Source organism: Pongo abelii, chromosome 10 (assembly GCF_028885655.2).
Source record: "Pongo abelii isolate AG06213 chromosome 10, NHGRI_mPonAbe1-v2.0_pri, whole genome shotgun sequence".
Taxonomy (NCBI): Eukaryota; Metazoa; Chordata; class Mammalia; order Primates; family Hominidae; genus Pongo; species Pongo abelii.
In genome coordinates, this window is record NC_071995.2 from 23,931,518 (window position 1) to 23,953,685 (window position 22,168).

At 39.4% G+C, this 22,168-nt stretch overlaps 1 long non-coding RNA gene across 1 annotated transcript in view; it reads left to right on the forward strand.

Moving 5' to 3' along the window:
• Positions 1-2,613: 2,613 nt before the first annotated feature.
• LOC134759493 (uncharacterized) overlaps positions 2,614-22,168 on the forward strand; it is a 50,549-nt gene continuing 30,994 nt past the window's right edge. The window contains exon 1 of the long non-coding RNA XR_010135735.1: positions 2,614-2,853. This is a non-coding gene — a long non-coding RNA (uncharacterized LOC134759493). The remainder of the gene's footprint in view (positions 2,854-22,168) is intronic.

Consider the following 22,168-nt stretch of genomic DNA (forward strand, 5'->3'; position numbering starts at 1 on the left):
ATAATTGTCCAGAATAATTTTTTTCTGAGTTGATATGATGCTCTCAAATCTGCTGCATTGAAGAACCTATACTTCATTACTTTGGAAGTTGTGTATTCATTTTTTTTAACCACATATTCTACATGGTTTGGTTTTAATTTATTTAGTTGAGCCTGAATTGAGGGAAGTATTGAAATACTTTGTAAACTGCCATTGATTTCCTAGAGGTGACTAGGATTCAGTCTTCTTAGAATCTAGTATCCCAGCAGCTTTTGAAGTCCCACCAGTGTATAGTCTTAAAAATGTGTGTCCTTAACATCGAAACAAGCATTAAACAATTTTATCTTTCTAGATGAGTTTCAGCTAAAGCCTATAATTGTTTTTCTCAGACTATTGCATAAAAGTCAATAAAACCCAAGCCAAGCATTATTGACTTTTGATACCAAAACTTTATTTTTAAAAATGGCTGTCATTAAGATTTGGCAGTTGCATTGCTTTATCTCCTCTGACCCCTTCTGTCAATGAGATTTTCACATAAGAAGAATCAGCCTAAAACTCTTCTTTGACATATCAGGTATTTTTACTGTATTATTTTAACTCAACACAACATCATGAATCAAACATTCTAGTTTCTACTGCAATTTCTCTAGTTGGTTTTCTCAACTATATTATGAATCTTAATAGTTGAAAAATTATTTAGACTTATAAAAATATGTATTTGGTAATTAGTTGATAAGGATTGCCATTTTAATCTTCTCACCACATTTCAAGAAGCTAACTAAAACTGTTCTCTTTTTTTTCTAGTTTTGTAACACTTGGAAAGAATTTAAAATGTTATTGTGCTTCTTGCAGGTTTTCTTTTTTTCTTTTCCACATGGAAACAGAAGGCTGTGTAGGTGCCTTGTAAAAGTCTGTCTTGGTGACATCCCTAACAAGAACCTAAAGCAATCTTGCTAAAAAATATTTCTGAGTTACAGCTTTGAAATATTCTAAAACAGAAAATTCATTAACTAGAAAGAAAATGTAACCATTTGACCACATTTGCCAGTGAATTTCCTTCCTTGGTTAGAGGAGGAGAATTCTTTGTCTTAAATTACCTGGTAATTGTATTGATAATATCAGCTCATTTACCTTTGCAATACAAATGAAGGATTGTGGGAGGGGGGGCGGGGGGTTGCTAATTGCACCAGTCTTTGTAAATATTGAATGGAGTTTAGTTTTTCTCTTGTTTATCCTTGTCAACCCTGAGTATCTCACTGGAGACAGAAAGTAGAGGTAAAGTGTTACATATTAGAAAGGCCCTGTTCAGGTGGCAAGAGGTCCCATTAATGACCATGGGTTTTCTGGGCTTCATATTCTCATTTATAAAATGATCAGATTAAATAAGATTACCTCTAGAGTATTTTCTATTTCTAAAATGCTAAGATATGGTAACCAAAATGTTACCAGAAAGGGATCCCAGTCCAGAGCCCAAGAGAGGGTTCTTGGACCTCACACAGGAAGGAATTTGAGGTGAGTCTATAAAGTGAAAGCAAGTTTATTAAGAAAGTAAGAGAATAAAGAATGGTTACTTCACAGGCAGAGCAGTGGTATAGGCCGCTCCACTGAGTATACAGATAGTTATTTCTCGATCATATGCTTAACAAGGGGTGGATTATTCATGAGTTTTCTGGAAAAGAGGTGGGCAATTACCACAACTGAGGGTTCCTCTTACTTTTAGACCATACGCGATAACTTCTGGACATTGCCATGGCATTTGTAAACTGTCATGGCACTGGTGGGAATATCTCTTAGTGTGCTAATACATTATAATTAGCGTATAATGAGCAGTAAGGATGACCAGAGGTCACTTTTATTGCCATCTTGGTTTTGGTGGGTTTTAGCTCACTTCCTTTTCGCTTGGTGTTTTATCCGCAAGGTCTTTGTGAACTGTATCTTGTGCTGACCTCTTAACATCCTGTGACTAAGAATGCCTAACCTCCTGGGAATGTAGCCCAGTAGATCTCAGCCTTGTTTTACCCAGCCCCTATTCAAGATGGAGTCACTCTGGTTCAAACACCTCTGACAAAAATACTTCTAAAAATTTTTAATATAGAAATTGAGATCTTCTAATATTTTTCTATTACTGTGGTATATCACTTCTTTCCCTTTGCGCACCCTACTTAAAATTTCAACTCACTCAGAAGATACAGGAGCTGACTGTCCCTGTGGCTCTGCTGTGTCGGAACACTGCCTACCTTAAGGAAAGAACTTTGGAGGTCTCAGGCTTTGAATTTTATTTCCTGTAGTTTTTTCTCTCTGAAATCTTATATAGGCTTTTCCTGAGTAAGGGTCATTTTCACTTAGCTTTTTGATGGTAAAATGGACTGAATGTTTGTGTCCCCCCTCTAAGTTCAAATGTTGAAGCCCTTACCTCCTTGTGGCTGTACTTGGAGATGGGGGCCTCTTAGGAAGCAATTAAGGTTGGATGAGGTCCTAAGGGTGGGGCCCTGATAGGATTAGCGTCTGTATAAAAAGAGACACCTGAGAGCTTCGCCCTGATAGGATTAGCGTCTGTATAAAAAGAGACACCTGAGAGCTTCGCCCTGATAGGATTAGCGTCTGTATAAAAAGAGACACCTGAGCGCTTCGCCTACAAGGTTCCCCACTGAGGGAAGACCATGTGACTATACAACAGGAAGGTAGTTGTTTACAAGCCAGGAAGAGAGCCCTCACCAGAAACCAAATTGGCTGGCATCTTGATCATGGACTCCTGGGCTCCAGAACTGTAAGAAAATACATTTGTGTTGTGGAAGCCACCCAGCCCATGGTATTTCGTTATGGCAGCCTGAGCAGAGGTGGTAGCTATGTGGACTGTTTTTGGACTTCTCTATTGTAAGTACCTGAGGGAAATGTGTGTATGTTGAGGGTGGTGTTTAGGGATGCAGTATAAAAATATTTTACAAAGTACTTCCCTTTCTTTCTTGCTTTAGCTGAGAACAGTGTTTCTCTTGAGGATACCACTTAGTCGTAGTCCCCAAAGGCTGTTCATTCTTTCATTAATCATTTATCTAGGGCTCAGAGGCTTGTGGATATTTTCTTAGCCTCCCACTGCTATCTCTTGCCAACAAACACTTGCCCTATGCGAAGTTCATGAGACATGGCTATGTCACACCCGACTTGTCTTTCCTATTGGTCATTTCCTATTCTGGTCGCTCTTTCTTCCTCATGAAGAGCTTTAGTATCTCTGAATCCCAGTCTCCCACTGCTGCTATCACCACAGGCAGCTTACTTGAGAATGACCCTTTCTAGCAACTCAGGCCGAAAGCGCCTGGGCCTCTTCAAATTTTAGTATTATTCATTTCCATTTTATATCAACATCCCATGTGGATAGTCATAATCTGTGCCTAACTCCTCACCTGAAAAAATGCATCACCACTGAAATGTAAAAACTGATATCGATCTTTGGCTATGCTTTTCTATTCATCCAGCTTTTTTCATTTTTTTTTTTCCTTTCACTTCACCTTTTCTTTTACCTGGTAAAACCTCCAGACTTTGGACCGCATTCATTTCTGTCCAAATAATCCCCCTTTTGGCCTATTATTATCTAGGCTAGACTCTGGCAAGTCACCTCAGGTCCTCCTGCCAGCGTCTTTAACTACTGGCCATCACCATTTTTCTCTCACCAATATCCAGCCAATTCTTAGACTTGGATATATCCAACCACTCCTGCCTCTGGGGCTGGCCCTGCCCCGTGACAATTTTGCTGGTTGATGCTGTTGTACCCGAGCGAGTTAGAAAAATGCCACACTTTGAGAAGAATTAAGAGTCCTTTATTAGCTGGCGACCGAGAGACAGCTAACGCTCAAAATTCTCTCAGCCCCGAGGAAGGGGCTTGATTAACTTTTATACCTTGGTTTAGGAAGGAGGTGGGGGTGTCTAGTTGAAACAATTTTACAGAAGTAAAGTAGTCAAAAAGTTAAAAGGATAAATGGTTACAGGAACGTAAACAGTTCCAGGTGAAGGGGCTTTAAGACTATTACAAGGTGATAGACCCAGGGCTTTGGGCGTTATCAATTGGACGAATTCCTGGGAACTGTGGATATAGCTTGCCACAGTATCTTATCAGTTAATTGCATTCTTGGATGTGCTGGGAGTCAGCTTGCACAAGTTAAGTCCTTGAGGAAGGGGCTGCCAGTGAAAGAGCCAAGATGGAGTCTGTCTGGCTCTGTTAGCTAAGGGAGAGTCAATTCAGGTGGAAACAAGGCTAGGTGATTAAAGGAAAGGGAGAGTCTAAAAACAGAGTTAGTAAAAACCAGGTTGGGCACTACAATGCTCCCCAATTCCAGAGTCTCCATTGTAGACTGCACCTTTAAAAGCAATTGACTTCAGGAATAGAGAGCTGAGTTAATCATACTCTTCTGTTAAAGCCATGTTAACATTGTTTGTCCTTGCAAAGCACTTCTAGTCAGTTTGCTGTCTAATTTATTAATTCATTTCCCTTTTACCCATGCCTTCCACTCTTATTCCACTGCTCCTAATAAGCAGCCATTTTATTGTATATATTTTTAAATTTGAATGCAGTTTTACAATATGTGTATAGTTTTATGACCATTTAAATTCACATAACATTAGTTTAGTCATTGCATTCTTATTCTCACTTTTTTCACCAAGCACTATATTTTCAAGATTAATTTTTGTAGCTCTGTGAATATGTATTTCTAAGGTGTTGTTTCTGTTAGCTGCACAACCATTTAGTTTCCATCGAAAACATTTCACCTATCCTTTCTCCCAGTGATGGACACTCAGGTTGCCTGTAACTTTTTGACACCACAAACAATAATGTATGTCCTCATCATATATCTCCTAATGGACATAAGTTATAATTTTACTGGGATATAATTTTTTATTATCATTGTATAATGTTACTAAATATATCTGTTATTTCATAAGGAATGTACCACATAACAATGTTTTGGTTAATGATGGACAACGTATATAATGGTGGTCCCATAAGATTATAATGGAGCTGCAAAATTCATATGGCTTAGTCTGGATAATCTTGACCCTGTGTAGGCCTAGGCTAATGTGTGTGTTTGTGTTTTAGTTTTTAACAAGTTTTAAAAAAATTTTTAAATAGTAAAAAGCATATAGAATAAGGATATAAAGAAAAATATTTGTGTACAGTTATACAATATGATTGTGTTTTAAGTATTATTATAAAAGAGTCAAAAAGTTTATTCGGTAAAAAAGTTACACTAGGCTAAAGTTAATTTGTGAATGAAGAAAGAAAACTATTTTAAAATACATTTAGTGTAGCCTAACTCTACAGTGTTTATAAAGTCTACAGCAGTATACAGTAATGTCGTAGGCCTTCATATTCACTCACCACTCATTCACTGACACCCAGAACGACTTCAGTCCTGAAACCTCCATTCATGGAAAGTACCTTATACAGGTGTATTACTTTGTATCTTTTGTACCATATATTTACTGTAGGTTTTTAATGTTCAGGTATATTTATATACACAGATACCACTGTGTTCCAATTGTCTACAGTATTCAGTATAGTAACCTGCTGTACATGTTTGTAATCTAAGAGCAATAGGCTGTACCACATAGCCTAGGTGTGTAGTAGGCTGTATCATCTAGGTTTCTGTAGTTACACTTTATGATGTGCGCACAATGACGAGATTGCCTAACAACGCATTTCTCAGTACATATCTGCATGGTTAAGCAACACGTGACCTACTTTCACTAATGATGAACTAGGATGGTGTGCTAGTGGATTGAAATCCATTGGTGTAGTGTGATTATTCAGGAATTTGAAATGAATAAGGGGAATGATAAATATAAAGATAATTGAATTGTTGTTATAAATTGCATTGATAATCTGTAGGTGGATAAAGAAAAGCTGAGGTCAATTAGCAAACAATTGAAAACTAAATAACAGAGCTGGTCTCTTTGGTAACTTACAATGAATTTATTGACTTGATGGTACTCTCTTGGGATATGCAATGTAATATTCTGGTAAGGGCTCCAGGGGATGATGCAAACTTGCTACAAGGGCAAAAAATGATGGCCCACATGAATGAAGCTGAAATTCCCGAATTGCCATGACATACATTAGTAAAAGATATTACAGTAAAGGATTGAGAACAGTGGACAGACTGGACATATAATATTGTATATATAAGGCCAGAAGACACATCAGAAGGTTATGTTTTATAGGGAGGCACAGAGGACACATCATTCACCATGGCCATCAGGAATAAGCTGATGAAAGAGCCACCAGCCAGGAGGTTCAGTGACAGTTCTCTGTAAGCCAGTGCTATAGGTAGGAGAGGCTATCACAGAACGTTTCTCATGGGTAGCATTGGAAATGGTAGTGCTCTGAAGCATAGAGGCCAGATGGTGGTGCTTAACTGCCAGAAATAAGGGGTCATGATTATCAACACAATCAACAAGCTTGAAGTAACAGCCGAGGGAGCTTGACCAGTTGAGAATTATGGAGACAGTTATCATCATTAGATGTGAGCACATAGAGCCCCTGCAGTGGTCCCCATGCTTTGCTGTACCATCTTGGTAATTTTAAAAGTCTCTTTGTGGTACTGTGACCAGCTGAGATTGGGACTGCCATCCAGGTGGGATGCCCCAAGACTAGACCAAGACCCTCGTGAGTTCTGGTTCTCATTTCTCCCTTTTGACCCACTAAACTGCATGGGGAGTCAACCATATGCCAAGGCTTTGTTAACATCATCATGATGTGCCATAATATAGTCCAAATAGATCTAGAACATCTGGATACCCCAGAAATCATTATACCAATCCATTACATCAGTGACATCCTGCTGATCAGGCAGGATGAACAAGAGGTAGCTAACATGCTAGAGGCCTTGGCAAAACACATATGTGATAATCCTTAAGAAGATTTAGGGACCTGCGACTTAAGATAATTAGGGATTCAGTGGTAAAGATCATGTTGGGACACCCCCTCCAAAGTAAAAGACAAAATGTTTTATTGTGCATCTTTGCTTACAAAGAAGAAATCATAGTGCCTGGGAAATCTCTTTGAATTGCAGAAGCAACATATCCTACACCTAGGAATACTGTTTCACCCCATGTTGTTGATGATATGGAAGACTGTCAGATTTGAGTGGGGCTTGGAGCTGATAAGATCTTTTCAACAAGTGAAGCCTATGGTGAAAGTAGCCTGGCCACTTAAACTATATGGTTGGTAGACCCTATGATGTTGGAGATGTCAATGGTGGAAAAAGATGTAATACGGAATTTCTCCCAGTGGAGGAATGTCAAATCAGGCCCCTTAGGTTTTGGAGTAGTCTTGCCATCTGCTGCATAGAATTAATTGCCTTCTGAAAAATAGCTGTTGGTGTGCTACTGGACCCCAAATAATCAAGAGATGGAGCACTTGATTATGGGCCCCCAGTTATGCATTTTGGGCTGGCCATCATGATCTGGATTCTGTTGGTCCTACCAGATTAAAAACTCAGATGGGCCCAGTGGCAATTCATTTTAAATTTAAAATAGGAAATTGGGGACTAGACATGAACAGGACAGAAGAAAAAAGCAGGTTGAATGGGTGGTTAACCCATCCCGCTATGCTGTTCATCATATTGGCACCATCACCCCTCCCCAATTTTATATATGGGAGGTCTTACGTGACCAGCTGAAGGTAAAGGAGAAAGCCTGGGCTTGCTTTATAAACAGGTGGCTTCATACGAGTGTAAGCTGGATGTGGAAAGCAGCTGAATTACTGCTTCACTCAGGATGGTCTTGAAAGACAGTAGTGAAGGAAAAGATTCCTAGTGGACAGAGTTTTGGGTGGTTTATTAGGCTATCCAGTTTGTGTGGAAGGAGGTTATGCTATGCAAGGACTCATGGGCAATGATGAGCTGGTCAGAGACGGAAGGAAAGAAGATGTGAAGACTAGTGACAAGATCTGGGAGAGAGACATAGTTAGACATATCAGAGTAGGCACAAAGTTTAAGGATCTTTCGGTCATACACTAACATGCCCCAAACATGGAATCCACCATGGGCGAGCCACTAAACAACTAAGTAGACAAAACAGCTTGGCCGTTTAATATTAGCCAGTTTTCATCAGTGGCCACCCTAGGGCTAACATGGTGAGCACATGAATGGAGTGGTCACGTTAGCAGGGATGGAGTCTCTTTGTAGGCTCTGTTTGAGTTCCTACCTACCAAGCCTCATCTGCTGCCTCTGAAGCTCTGACCAGCTAACAATAGAAAGCAAACTGAGCCCCTCATAAGACACGATTCCTCTTTCATAGGTGTTACTTCCCTGATGAACTTTTGTACTCTCTACTCCTTTTCAGTCTCTGCTTCCCAGAGAATATCACCTGGGACAACACATATTTCCCAAGAAGACATTATCTGCTGCGTTTTCCCCAAAAACGTGATACTTCTAAAACCACTGTCTGACCCTTGTACCCCTCTTTCCCTAGCATTTGATCTTGCCTCTAATTTCACAAACAGTCAATTAAAATGTCCCACTGCATTCCATCCTCAAAACTAAAAATATTATGGATCCTCCTCATTTACTTTTCTTCAACCTCAGAAGTAAAAATGCTCTTTATCCCATTCAATACTAGTGACTTCCTTTGTGTCCTCTCTTCTTTGTTCAATTATTTTCCTCTTAATAGTGTTCCCCATAAGACAGGAAATGCAAATGTCTCTTCTTAAAATGAACATGATAACAATAAATATTTTCCATTACCTGCACCCTTTTCAACATCATAGCTGAAGTTCATGAAAACTCAGTGTACTCTTGGTATCTCCATTTGTTTATCTGCAGCTTTCATCTATTATGGTTTTAGTGATTTTTTTTGGTCTGAACAAAATAATTCTCCACACAACTATTTCATATTTATTCTAATGAGACCAGAGGTTCTTTGTGTTAAATATTTAATTTGTAAATCAATCAGTGGAAAATTTTTGATGAAATCTAAACGCAAACTTCTAAACACTTGGAAAGAATTAATCTGTCCTTTAGTTAGGGAAGGGGAAGTCCAAGGCTGGAGATGTAGATCCAGATAGAGGGGTGGGCGTATGGCATAGATATTCTGCTTGTGCTGCTTCCACAGATATCTTTCTTTTCTCCATGAAGAAGGGAAGTCTTTAGTATTCTCCAAGTCCCTGTAGTAAGAATGGAGGTCTAGTGGTGGGGTGGGGTGGGGCAATGAAAGGAAAAAGGGTTATGTGAATAGTCTGACCCATAATATTGACAGATATCACCTCTTCCCCCCACCTCCCTCCTCTCCAAATAATTTCCATTCACTGACATTGACCTCAAGTACATATTGATTTGAGGACTTGACACTAAGGCACATATAACCAATTGGCTTAACCTTCTGTAAAACTCCGTAGGTCTTTCTGTTATTAAGATTCAGATGCTTTTTTAAATTCAGGTGCGCTTCCTATAGTCTCCTTGCTTGATGGCCTTAGGGACTTAGCAGCCTCCTTTCTTTTCTTCTTCCTCTTCTCTTAAAAATGTAACCTTTATTACCTCCCTCTCCCCCTTATTATTACAAAAGTGATACTTGTTCACTGGAGAAAAATCAGAAACTACAGAGAAACCAAAAATTAAATTATTTATAACCCTATTTTCATTTTGGTATAAGTATTTTCCAGCCTTTCATTATGCTGGCTATCTGTGTATGAATGTCATGTACGTACATAAGTTTATTGCATTAGGCCATGACAGAAATGAACCGACATGCACATACAGATGCTCACTAAAAAACTGACCACAGTTGTTTTATAACAACTTTTTTTTTTGCTTTTCAGAAAAATGTTCATTTCATTTTTAATAGCTGCCTGAATTTTATTATGTTATACCATGATTAATTTTGGTACGTGCCTATTCTGGACATTTTAGCTTTTTAGTTTTCTTTTTTTTTTCATCATATTAACACTGCTGTGAAAAACAGTACTATATTTAAATCTTCGTGCCCATTGTCAATTTCACTTCCTACAAGTGTAATTATGGGTCAAATGATATGCATATTTTTGATATATTTTGTTGTACTTACTTCTGAAAGACTTAAATTTTTACTCTTACCTGAACTTTGAGAACCCTTGCTAACAGTAGCTAAACATCATTAAAAAATACCTGCCCAGTGTGCTAAGCCACAAATGGTAACTCCTTCTTTTATTTGGAGACAGAGTCTTGCTCTTTCACCCAGACTGGAGTGCAGTGGCACAATCTTGGCTCACTGTAACCCCTGCCTCCCAGGCTCAAGCAATTCTCGTGCCTCAGCCTCCCTAGTGGCTGGGATTATAGGTGTGTGCCACCACACCCAACTAATTTTTTGTATTTTTAGTAGAGATGGGGTTTTACCATGTTAGCCAGCCTGGTCTCAAACTCCTGATCTCATGTTGATCTGCCTGCCTAGGCCTCTCAAAGTATTGGGATTACAGGCGTGAGCCACCACGCCCGGTAAGGTATCACCTTTTCTTCATTAAAGCTCTGGCCACCTGTGTCTTGTGGAGATCAAATTCCTACAAACAGCTGCAGAGTAGAAGGCAGCTAATCTTCCTTATATACCCGTGCCTTACTGGGCACTGTGCTTGGTTCTGGGACTACTGAAATAAATACAGCACAGTTCAGTCTCTACTCTGCGTTGGAGTTTTGGGGAGCTGGGGGTAGGGGATTATAGAGAGACCAGTAAATGCATCATTACAATACAGGGAGTTAAGTGTAATAGTGTGGGAATGCTGTGGGAATACTCTGTCGGGGAGTGAGCCGAGTCATGAGTGTTAAGTCTGAGTTAAGACTAATCAAGATTAGGAGTTAACCAGGCATAAAAGTGGGTTTTCAGGCAGGGATACAGCTTGTACCAACGGAAGGAAGTATGGAGTATGTGGTGACCTAGTTGGGAACAGCAAGGCCTGGTTTCACTGCAGCAGCCTTTGTAAGTTGGGGGAAGAGCAGTGAATGATCCTAGAAAGCAGCCGGAGTTGTATTATTAAGAAGTTGGCTGTTAGCATTTAGTATTCTTTTCTTGTGGGTGTTAAGAAGTGCTGGAAGATATTAAGCGGAAAGTCACATGATCCCATGTGCATTTTGGAGAAGTCACTGGTGCAGTGTGGAGGGTCAGTTGGAGGGGCTCTGGATTGGAAGTAGGGGGGCTAGCTAGGAGTCTAGTGCGTCAATCCATGCCAGAGATGAGGACTGCAAGGGCTCACACAGGAGGAGAGGACAGGAGGGTGAATTTAAAAGATAATACGGGAGAATGGTAACAGCATTTGGGCTACTTGGACTGTTGAGTATAAGAGATACAATGCCCTGGCTTGGGTCATCTGGCTGAATAGCGGGGCCATTACAGCCATAGATTCCTTTTGGTTCGACAGTACAAAACTTTCCTGTCTTATGGTGCCACATTATAGGAATATATTATGCTGCTTTGTCACATGCTGTAAGAAAAGTAACTGCTATGGCGTTGAGAAGGTACGAGAAAGGTGAGTAGAATGCTCAAAAATATAAGAGAAATTATTAGAAGATCAGTCAGGCAGGAGATATAATGGTAAAGGGCGACAGAGCAAGACTTCATCTCGAAAAAAAAATACTATAAAACCAAAGGCAAGAAATTATTAAGTATTTTTAGTAGAGACAGGGTTTCGCCATGTTGACCAGGATGGTCTCGATCTCGTGACCTCATGATCCGCCCGCCTCGGCCTCCCAAAGTGCTGGGATTAGAGGTGTGACCCACCGCGTGGTGGTGGGTACCTGTAGTCCTAGCTGCTTGGGAGGCTGAGGCAGGAGAATCGCTTGAACCTGGGAGGTGGAGGTTGCAGCGAGCGGAGATCATGCCACTGCACTCCAGCCTGCTGACAGAGCAAGACCCCATCTCAAAAAAAAAAAAAAAAAAAAAAAAAAAGAAGTCATTAAGTATTTGCACAAGGTGAATAAGAATTTGTTAAGTCTTGAAATACCAAATTGGAAGCTAACCCTGAATGTATAAAGGGAGAAATTTGGGACAATGAAGCATAGAAATATTGAGACCTTGTAACAAGTGGGGGTAGAGTCTGAAAATATTAGAAGAGTCAAAAAAGTTTATATCACAAATGAGAAACCTCCAATCTGAAGCTTAGATATGGCCTTTAACTAAATTACACCTGGTTCAAGCATAGGGACGATACCCCCACAAATGCCTACAGGTGTGAAAAAACATCATTGTTTGAGTCCTTAGGAGCAATATCCTAAAAGACCACAAGGTGGTAATGTAATTTCACGTCTGTTTTTGAGTCTTTAAATTCGTGTTGCTTTCACTCTGATAGTGCCCTCTTTTTCTGTTCATGTTTATGCCTTTATCTCTCTGTGTTTTGTCTTTTACATTTTTCTGCTTTTTCTAATTTATCCCTCTTTTGAAATTTTTTCTCTCCGTCACTTTGCATGTTATCTCCTTAACTGGCCATCACTAGAACTACTGGAATTTTTCCGTTATTCACTGAATAGAATTTAGTTTTGTCACTGCATTAAACAGAATTTATTACAGAAAAATTAAAACCTATATGAAAGTGCATAGAAAAGTATAATAAATCTTATGAACCTATCATAGGAACCAATCACAGCCTTCACCATAGGTCAATCATCCAGATTCAAGGTCATAAGTTCATGGCCCCTCTTATTTCACCTGTATTCCACTCACTTTCCTGCTTCCTATTTTATCTGAAAGCAAGTTCCAGTTCAGTAAAAGTCCATCTGTAAATATATCTGTATATGTCTATCATTCGTGAGGACTCTTGAACCTAACCATGATGCCAGTATTGCTCCTAAAACTAGTAACAATTTCTTAGTATCACAAAATCCAGTTAATGTTCCAATTTCCAACTGCCCCTTAATGTCAATTAAAAATAATTTTATAATGTGTCCATAGGAATCAGCATTCAAATAAAGTTCAATTTGTGGTTGGTTGGTTTTTCTCTTAATATTTTTTATTCTACAGGTTTCCACTTTCTGTCTCTTTTTTTCAACTTGCAATTTATTTGTTGAGGGAACAGTTATTTTTCTGTAGTTTCCTTCTGTCTGGATTTTTCTGATTGCTGTCAACTTTTAAAATGGGTAGTGAAGCATTTTGTAATTTTCCAAAAAAACTTAAGATGAAGCTAACAACTTGCTTTCTTTGTTCCTGTTGCTGGGCTTCCGAACGTTGCAGAAAAAAAAAATTATGTACCTGTACAATTTGTGGCACTAGTATTTAGCCTCAGGTGAACTATCAATATGGGTTAGATCATCATTTTTCTTGCCTCTAATAAATTTTATATTTTTCTATTTCAAACATTTACCATGCTTTTTAAACTGAGGTGCATTATATTTTTCTGTCTCCTCCTGCACCATACTCCATTTTTTCTCATTATCTCAGATTGACTTCTTCACTGGTCCTGGCATTCTGGTCTCACTATTTTATACGAATTCCTTGTCAAGATCCTAGCAAGGGCCACTGCATGATGTTGGGCAGGCTACACTCTGCACAAAGGAACTCAGCTCAAGAGGAGGGAGTGCTCCACCTGTCAGTCTGTGTGTCTTTGTGCCTCTGCCAGGAAGGAGTGTTTTTCTCTAATTTGCACAAATGGGTTAGTGAGCTGATGGTAGCCCTATTCCTGCCTTCTCTGTAACTTTCAACAATTCACATTCGGTCCTCCCCTCCATGCCCCACAATGTCCTCTATAAAGATTGTAATGATCATCTGGTTTCTAAATACAGATGGTCTATTTTCTATCTTCTTTTTCTTTTACCTATGTATAGTCAATAGCACATCTGATTGTCCCCAAATGCACTGGGTTCTACTTTTCAGGATGCTTTCCTCTGGTGTTTTCAGGAACACCCTTCTCTCCCAGTTCTTTTATCTTTCTCATTGTTTCTTCCTTGTTTCTTTTGCTGGCTTCTCCTATCTCATAAATGTTGTGTTTGCTCATAGTTTTTCTACTCCTCTCCCCTGTTCTCCTGTTAGGCTCTGTCTGGTTTTTTTCTGCTTCCATAGCTTCAGCACCATCTCTAACTCTGTGCTGATGATCCCCAAATCTCTGAAACCAGTCTCCACCTTTCTCTTGTGCTCCAGTCCCAAACTTCAAACAGCTTTCCGCATATGTCAATCTGGAATCCTGTAGATACTTCAAAACCTTTCTGTCTTGTATTCTTGATCTCTGTCATGATCCATCCAGTTTCCCAGGCTAGAAATAGTAATCTGTCAGTTACTCCACTCTCTCATGTATTAAATCCAACCAACCCCTAAACTCCTTTTAGTTTACTTCATTTATGGAGGGTGTGTAAGGCAGTGTCCTCAGCACTAAGAATTCAGCAAAAATCCCTACTGTCATGGAACATATAATTTTGTGGGAGACAGAAAGTAAACAAATCACTAAATAAATACATGGTGTAAAATATGGTGATAAGTCCATTGGAGACACTTTGACATGCATCTTGTCTGGTGTTTCCTTTCCACCTGCTTTCACTGTTGTCCTGGACTCCAAACAGGTGCCTCTGCTTCTGGCCTTTCTCTCTACCACACTTCTACTTGGTTAGTATTCCTTTAAAAACCCCCAAAAGTCAGGCTTCATAATGCAATGCTTTTGCTCAGAAACAATGGTTGCCCTTACCTGAAAAATAATATCTAGACTCTTAAGCATTGCCACTAGGGCCTAATCTAACCTTTTCCATTGCCTGTCACTCTCCTCCTCTTCCTCCCTTTCCTCTTCCTGCCTCTATTGCCACTGTTACAGTCAGGTCAAGCTTCTTGCCTTTCCTAGCACGTGCCCTTTTCTAACAGTGTACTTTTAGTACGGCGCCTGTTCCTCTTTGAGTACTCTCTTATCACGTTCACGGCTTGAAGGTCACTCCTTTGGGGAATATTTCTTCAATCTTCTAGGCTGAGTTCATATCTGCATCCTCCATGCTGGATATGACTCTGTTCTTAGTTCTGTAATAGGTTTTAACCTGTTTTTATTGGAATATAAGCCCCAGGTGGTGGTGGAGCAGAAATATTGTCTTATGCATCCATGTGACTCATCATCCACGTGACTCCAGGGCTTACCGTAGGCTTCACCGTTGGTGAAAGAGAAGGCAGTCATCAGTGAGGACAGCCCAGGCTTTGGGGCCAGGCAGCCCAGGGTCTGACCCGCTCTTGGCACTCGCTAGCTTTAGGCAGTTTACTTACACTGTAGTGCCTCAGTCTCCTCATGTTTAAATGGATGTTGGTAATTGAACATATCTCCGAGAATTGTTGTAAAGACTGGTAGAAATAATGTATATAAATTGCTTCACACGGTGCATGGTAGCCATAAATGCTCAGTAATCCTGGCTTTACCAGATGCTTATAAAATGAATGGAATTAGTATGACCTGTTTTCTTATGATCCCCTTAAATGATTATCCTGTAAGCTAGTAGTCCCCGAGGGAAAAAGAAAAGATTGCTCACCACTGGTTTAGAAAATTCAGAGGGAGTAATTCCATGAAGCACAGTTAAGGGAACCTGGGAATACTTTGATATTGTATTAAATAAAATGGCATGGGCCATTTTATTTTATTTTATTTTTTATTTTATTTTTTGAGATGGAGTTTCGCTCTTGTCACCCAGGCTGGAATGCAATGGCATGATCTCTTTTTTATTTTTATTTATTTATTTATTTTTTATTTATTTTATGTATTTTATTTATATTTTATTTTTTATTTTTATTTTTTATTTTATTTTTATTTTTTATTTTTTGAGATGGAGTTTCGCTCTTGTCACCCAGGCTGGAATGCAATGGCACAATCTCAGCTCACTGCAACCTCCACCTTGAACCAGGGTTCAAGCGATTCTCCTGCCTCAGCCTCCCAAGTAGCTGGGATTACAGACATGCACCACCATGCCCAGCTAATTTTTGTATTTTTAGTAGAGACCACCATATTAGCCAGGATGGTCTTGAACTCCTGACCTCAGGTGCTCTGCCTGCCTCAGCCTCCCAAAGTTCTGGGATTACAGGCGTGAGTCACCATGCCTGGCCCTCATGCCATTTTATACCTCCATCTGGGTCTAACCTGTACCCTTTAGTGGGAGTCAAAGTCTCAGTGTCACTTTCTTTAGGGCATCATCATGGCTGTTATGAACTGGGGCAAAGAGTTTGTTTTAGAGGAATAATGGAGGTAGAGGCTCTGAGGGGACCATTAACTAGCCCAGCTGCCATTTCAGATGCAAGAAGGAGCAGGTTCACAGCATGTGCCACTCAGGGAGGGAAGAGAAAATGTCAAGGATTGTACTGGGAAGGTGTTGGAACATTTTGTGTGAATGTGGGTATTTGGATGAAATGCTTCTAAGGCCTCAAGATGACGCCACAGGCTGTAAATAGATAAGGGAGAAAGACAACAGAGAGGGGTGCGCTTCTTTATGATGAGCACATAGGTTGTATATGGCTCAAATGGTGCAAGGATCCCTGGTATAAAAATTGTTAGCGAAAGCTCTGTTTTCAGAACAACATCACGGAATAGCTACAACTCTGGATTTGTGGTTTAATTCTGCCGCTGCTCCTGATGCTTCTAGAATGACTAAAAATGACTGAGTTAATGAATTCTGTTTTACAACATTCAGGAGGTCTGATACACTTGTTAAAACCTCTGGTTCTAGTGCAAAACAGAATTCCTATGGATGTTCTAAATATTAATTGGAAATGCTTCATTAGTATGAAGAGTATCAGGGTGTGTGTTTTCTTAGGTTGATTAGTAGCTGACTTATGCCATCATGTCGGGGCAATGTCTGTCAGCATCTCCCCCAGACCTTAGATACCTGCTATTAATCACTTGTGTTGATGTCATCCACTGGTGGGCAGTCTGGAAGGCTCTGCAAAAGGTTAATCTTTCCTAGTTTCTTGGGATTTGGAGGGTAGCATTCTGAAAACCTAGTTTTAATTTTGATAAATGAATTTAGCAAGTAGTTAATCCCTGAAAAGATTCAAGATTTACAAGTCGGTCAAGAGATGAAGTTAGCAATTTATTATACATGCGGGGCTCTCCAATCACAAGATAACCTCTAAGGCCTTTGACAAATCAAATGAGAAAGAATTGAACGCCGTGCATAGAGATAAATTCATTACTAGGATTTGCCCCTCCTCTCTGCAGAGCTATAGTCTGTCTTCCCTTCATCAGGAGACCTTTTTCTGCAAACTCTGCTGCGCATGGTTCACTCCCTCATTTTAACCTCTTCTGGCTCTTAGTTTACTACTTAAAATAATGCAGATGATCCATGTGAAAAGTTTTGCTGAGTCTCACTCTCTGGAATGTTGGTTCTTCCCCTAAACAATTTTATCCTGTGGACCCAATGTCTTTGTAACTGACCAAGTCTCTTGTACCCCTTTGACTTCAAAAAAATTTAAGAATATTTTATGATAAGTGGAAACCATAAGTGAAAATACAGTATACATTTTGGTGTGCTAATCTTCTCCCCTAAATTTCATTCCCTTCTGCATTTTGACCTTTGCCCTCTCTCAACTACTTTTTCAAAAGCTTATGCATGTACTTTTGTGGCATGTTAGAAGAAATCAGGCATATGAGTATTTTTCTGGTTATAAGCTTTGTCTCTGGGTATAGAATAGATTCCCAGCAATTGTTTTTCAAATTAAATAATTTCTGAGTGCATGGCATAGTATCTTGAGGGCAGCTTCTAGAGTTATTTTTGTCGCACGCTCCCCTTCCATCCCACAAATACATGTTCAAGTGGAACCTCCCTCTTTCTCCTTCTTACGGCCCCCTAGAGCCACCTTTCTAAAGTGCAGATCTGACCATTTGATTCTGACATTTTTGTTCTTAAAAACCTTCCAGCCCTTCATTGGTTTCTAACTGTTGCTGGGATGAAGGTCACATTCCATATGTGGTTTGTAAAGTCCTCTGTGATTCGGCCTTTATTTCTCTAGCTTTCTCCTACTTATGGCCACCTGTCACTTTATGCTGCAGGCATTTTAAGTAAGTTGTGGTTTCTGGCTTAATTAAGGTCTCTAGTCTAGTGGAATGTGTGTTAATCAAAAGGGATATCCTAGGAGGGCCTGACCTAATCAGGTGAGCTCTTAAATGAAGTTAGAGAGATGTGAAGCATGAAAGAGATTCTCCTGCTGTCTTTGAGGAAGTAAGCTGCACCTTCTAGGAGGGTTAGGACCTGAGGGCAGCCTCTAGGAGCTGAGAGTTACTCCTAGCCAACACCTAGCAAGCATATTGGACCCTTAGTCCTATCGATGAAAGGAACTAAATTCTGGCAACAATCTGAATAAGTTGGGAAGGGAACTCTGGGTCACAGATGAGATCAGAGCACTGGCTGACCGCTTACTTTCAGCTTGGTGAGACTCTGAACAGAGGAGCCAGTTAATTTGTTACTGGCCTCCTGACTCACGGACATTGTGAAATACTAATTTTGTTTTGTATTGTTAAGGGTTTTTGTTGTTGTTGTGTTTTTAGGGAAGGGTCTTGCTATGTTGCCCAGGCTGGCCTCAAACTCCTGGGCTCTAATGATCCTCCCACATCAGCCTTCTGAGTAGCTGGAACTAAAGAAGTGCACCACTGCACCCAGATAAGTTTTTTGTAATTTGTTATGCAGTATTAGAAAACTAGTACGGAAGGACAGAGAGAAAGGATAGAAGGAGGAGAGAAGGAAAATGAACAGGAAGGAGCAGAGGGATGAAGGAAGGAAGGAAGGAAAGAAGAAAGGAGAGGAGGGAGAAAAAAAGGACATTTGGTTAGGATTTTGTCTCCCTTCTTGTCTTTCCAAGGACAGAAAGGCATACTTAGCCATAATTCATACTGTTTTTTTGGTAGAGTAATAAATAAGTCTTCATGAAGTCCTGTGTGGCTTGTAAGCTTCTAGATTATAATTTATTGGAGATTTGCAAATTTACCACAGTATATCATAAGCACGTGCCACTTTTCATAAGCACGTGCCACTTTTGTTTTAGCTTGATTCTTTTAAGGTTGAGGGCTACTAAAAATGTTAATTTTCCTAAAGGAGTTTGTGTATTTCTTTCCTCCTGGATAGGCTTTTTAGATTTTTCATCCTTTCATCCTTCTGCACTTGCCCATTTTTTGCTGTAGGGTTGTTTGTCTTTTTCTCAAGGATTTATAAGAGTACTTTATAAAATAAGGATATTAATCAGTTTTCAGTTATATGAGTTGAAAATAACTCTTTTCAGATTGTGAGATAATCTTTTACTCTCTTGATGCCATCTTTTGTTGAATAGCAGTTTTAAATTTTAATGTAATAAAATTGATCAGTCTTTTCCTTTATGAGTTATACCTTTCTGCTATTAAAAAACTTTCTATTTTATAAAGATATTTAAAAGACATTCTCTTATCTTTTTCTTGAAAGTTTTAAAGTTTTGTCTTCAATGTTTTCTTTTCCATATGGATAACCAATTTTCCTCACACCATTTACTGAATAGTCTATCCTTTTTCCAGTGATCTCTAATGTCGGATCTGATATAAATTAGGTTTTCATAGATGCCTGGTCTGTATCATATTCTGTTGATTCAGTTGTCTGTTCTCTCACCAATACCACACTGTCTTAATAACTTTCACTCAAAGTTTTCCCATGTGGTAAAGCACTTTGTACTTCCTTTTTAGGAGCATCTGGGCTTTTCTTAGCTATTGGCTTTTCCAAATGATTTCCCCCCCACCAAAACATTTTGTTATTAAAAGTCCAAAAGTAGAGTTAAAAGGATTTTACAGTAAACAAACACTCATGAACCCACCACCTAGATTCTATAATTAACATTTTATTACTTTTCCTTGTCACATAACTATCCATCTTTCTATCTGTGCATTAATTCTACATGAGATCTTTTAAAATTAGCTTTTAATGTCCCTTAAAAACCATATTGGACTGTGACTGAAATTAAATTGAATGTATAGAATAATTAGGGGTAACTGACATTGTTATAATACATACCCATTCATATAATTCATGAACATGGTATGTCTCTAATTTATGTAAGTTATCTTTCATACCTTCCAGTAAGGTATTATGTTTTTCTTAATAGAAATCTTGGAAAGCTTTTGTTAAGTTTATTCACACAACTTTCTTTTATTGTTGGATTTTAGGTGGTAATTTAAAATGTTATTTACATATTATATTTTTGAGATGGAGTCATAGTCTATTATCCAGGCTGGAGTGCAGTAGTGTGATCTCAGCTCCCTGCAAACTCCACCTCCCAGGCTCAAGCAATTATCATGCCTCAGCCTCCTGAATAGCTGGGACTACAGCAGTATGCCAGCGCATCTGTCTAATTTTTATATTTTTAGTAGAGACAGTGTTTCACCATGTTGGCCAGGCTGGTTTTGAACTCCTGGCCTCAACTGATCTGCCTACCTCGGCCTCCTAGAGTGCTGGGATTACACACATAAGTCACCACACCTGGCCCTAAAATTTATACATTCTATAGGTCTATTTCTGGTATATAAAACTATAATTGTACTTCTTACCTGTGTAATAAAATAATTGGTACACCAAACCCCCATGACACAAGTTTGTCTATACAAGAAACCCGCTCATGTAGCCCTGAACCTAAAATAAAAGTTTTTTTAAAAACTTAAAAAAATAAAAAAAAATGCAGTTGGCTTTTTAATATTGATCTTCACACCAATAATTTATACCAGGCTATTTAAAAGGTTTTATGGTTCCAAAATTATATATTCTTTCTAGTTTTCTATATATACAGCCATATAGTCTGTAAATAATAGTAGTTGTTGGTTTTTCTTTTCCAGTTATCACACTTTTTGTTTTTGAGACAGAGTTTCGCTCTGTTGCCCAGGCTGGAGTGCAATGGCGTGATCTCGGCTCACTGCATCCTCCGCCTCCCGGATTCAAGCGATTTACCTGCCTCAGCCTCCTGAGTAGCTGTGATTACAGGCATGCGCCACCATGCGTGGCTAATTTTGTATTTTTAGTACAGACGGGGTTTCACCATGTTGGTCAGGCTGGTCTCCAACTCCTGACCTCAGAAGATACGCTCGCCTCGGCCTCCCAAAATGCTGGGATTACAGGTGTGAGCCACTGCGCCTGGCCCTGTTATCACACTTTTGACTTCTTTTTTCTTTGTTATTTTACTGGCTCTGATCTCTTGTATAAAGTGAACATAAATAGTGATAGCAGGCATTTTTGTCTTAGTTCTAATTTTAAAGTTAATGCTTTTACTTTTTTCGCATTGAGTAAATGTTTGCCGTAGAATTTATTTTTGTCGGGGGGTAGATGTTTTTGTTTGTTAGCAAATTTGACGTTTATTTTTGAAACAGATTATGACTTCCCATGCCGATCTGAGTGTTTTGGAGTTTGAAACTATGAGGTTCTGTTAGAATGAGAATAAAATTTCTCAGGGGAAGGTCTCTGTCATATTTTTATTTTTAGCCACTCCTCAAACCCCCACTCCCAAGTGCCACCTTTTCCTCAGCCTAATATTGTATAAGCACTCAATACTCAATAAACACCCATTGATTGACGCCTAGGTTTTTTTTTTTTTTTGAGACGGAATCTCAGTCTGTTGCCCAGGCTGGACTGCAGTGGCGCAATCTCAGCTCACTGCAAGCTCCACCTCCCGGGTTCACGCCGTTCTCCTGCCTCAGCCTCCCGAGTAGCTGGGACTACAGGCGCCCGCACCATGCCCGGCTAATTTTTTGTATTTTTAGTAGAGACGGGGTTTCATCTTGTTAGCCAGGATGGTCTCGATTTCCTTACCTTGTGATCCGCCCTCCTCAGCCTCCCAAAGTGCTGGGATTACAGGCGTGAGCCAAGGCGCCTGGCCAATGCCTAGGTTTTTATATGCTTCTAGTCCTGGGAGTTGTTGGTACGTTTTGCATAAAAAACCCTTGTCAGCTTAACATTGTTCATCCTGAAGCTGACCTATTATAGATGTCCATTTGTTTGTCTTTACATCTCAGACGGAGCAAGCACCCACAAAAAGTTCGTGTGTGTGTGTTTGTGTTTGTGTGTGTAAACTTTTAGCTCTTCTAGTAATTCAGAGCTTCTGTGAGTTACTCTTAGAACTCTTTTTCAAATAAAATCCTTAACTTCCAGCAATGAGCACAGGTTACAGCTAAGGTACCTAAACTGAGGCAAATAAGCAGTATGAAAGAAAACTGGGAATATGAGGATTTTAAAATTTATTTCAGCCTTGGTGATAAGCAGACATTCTTTCTCTTTGTCTAGACCTTCGTATTAGTCAG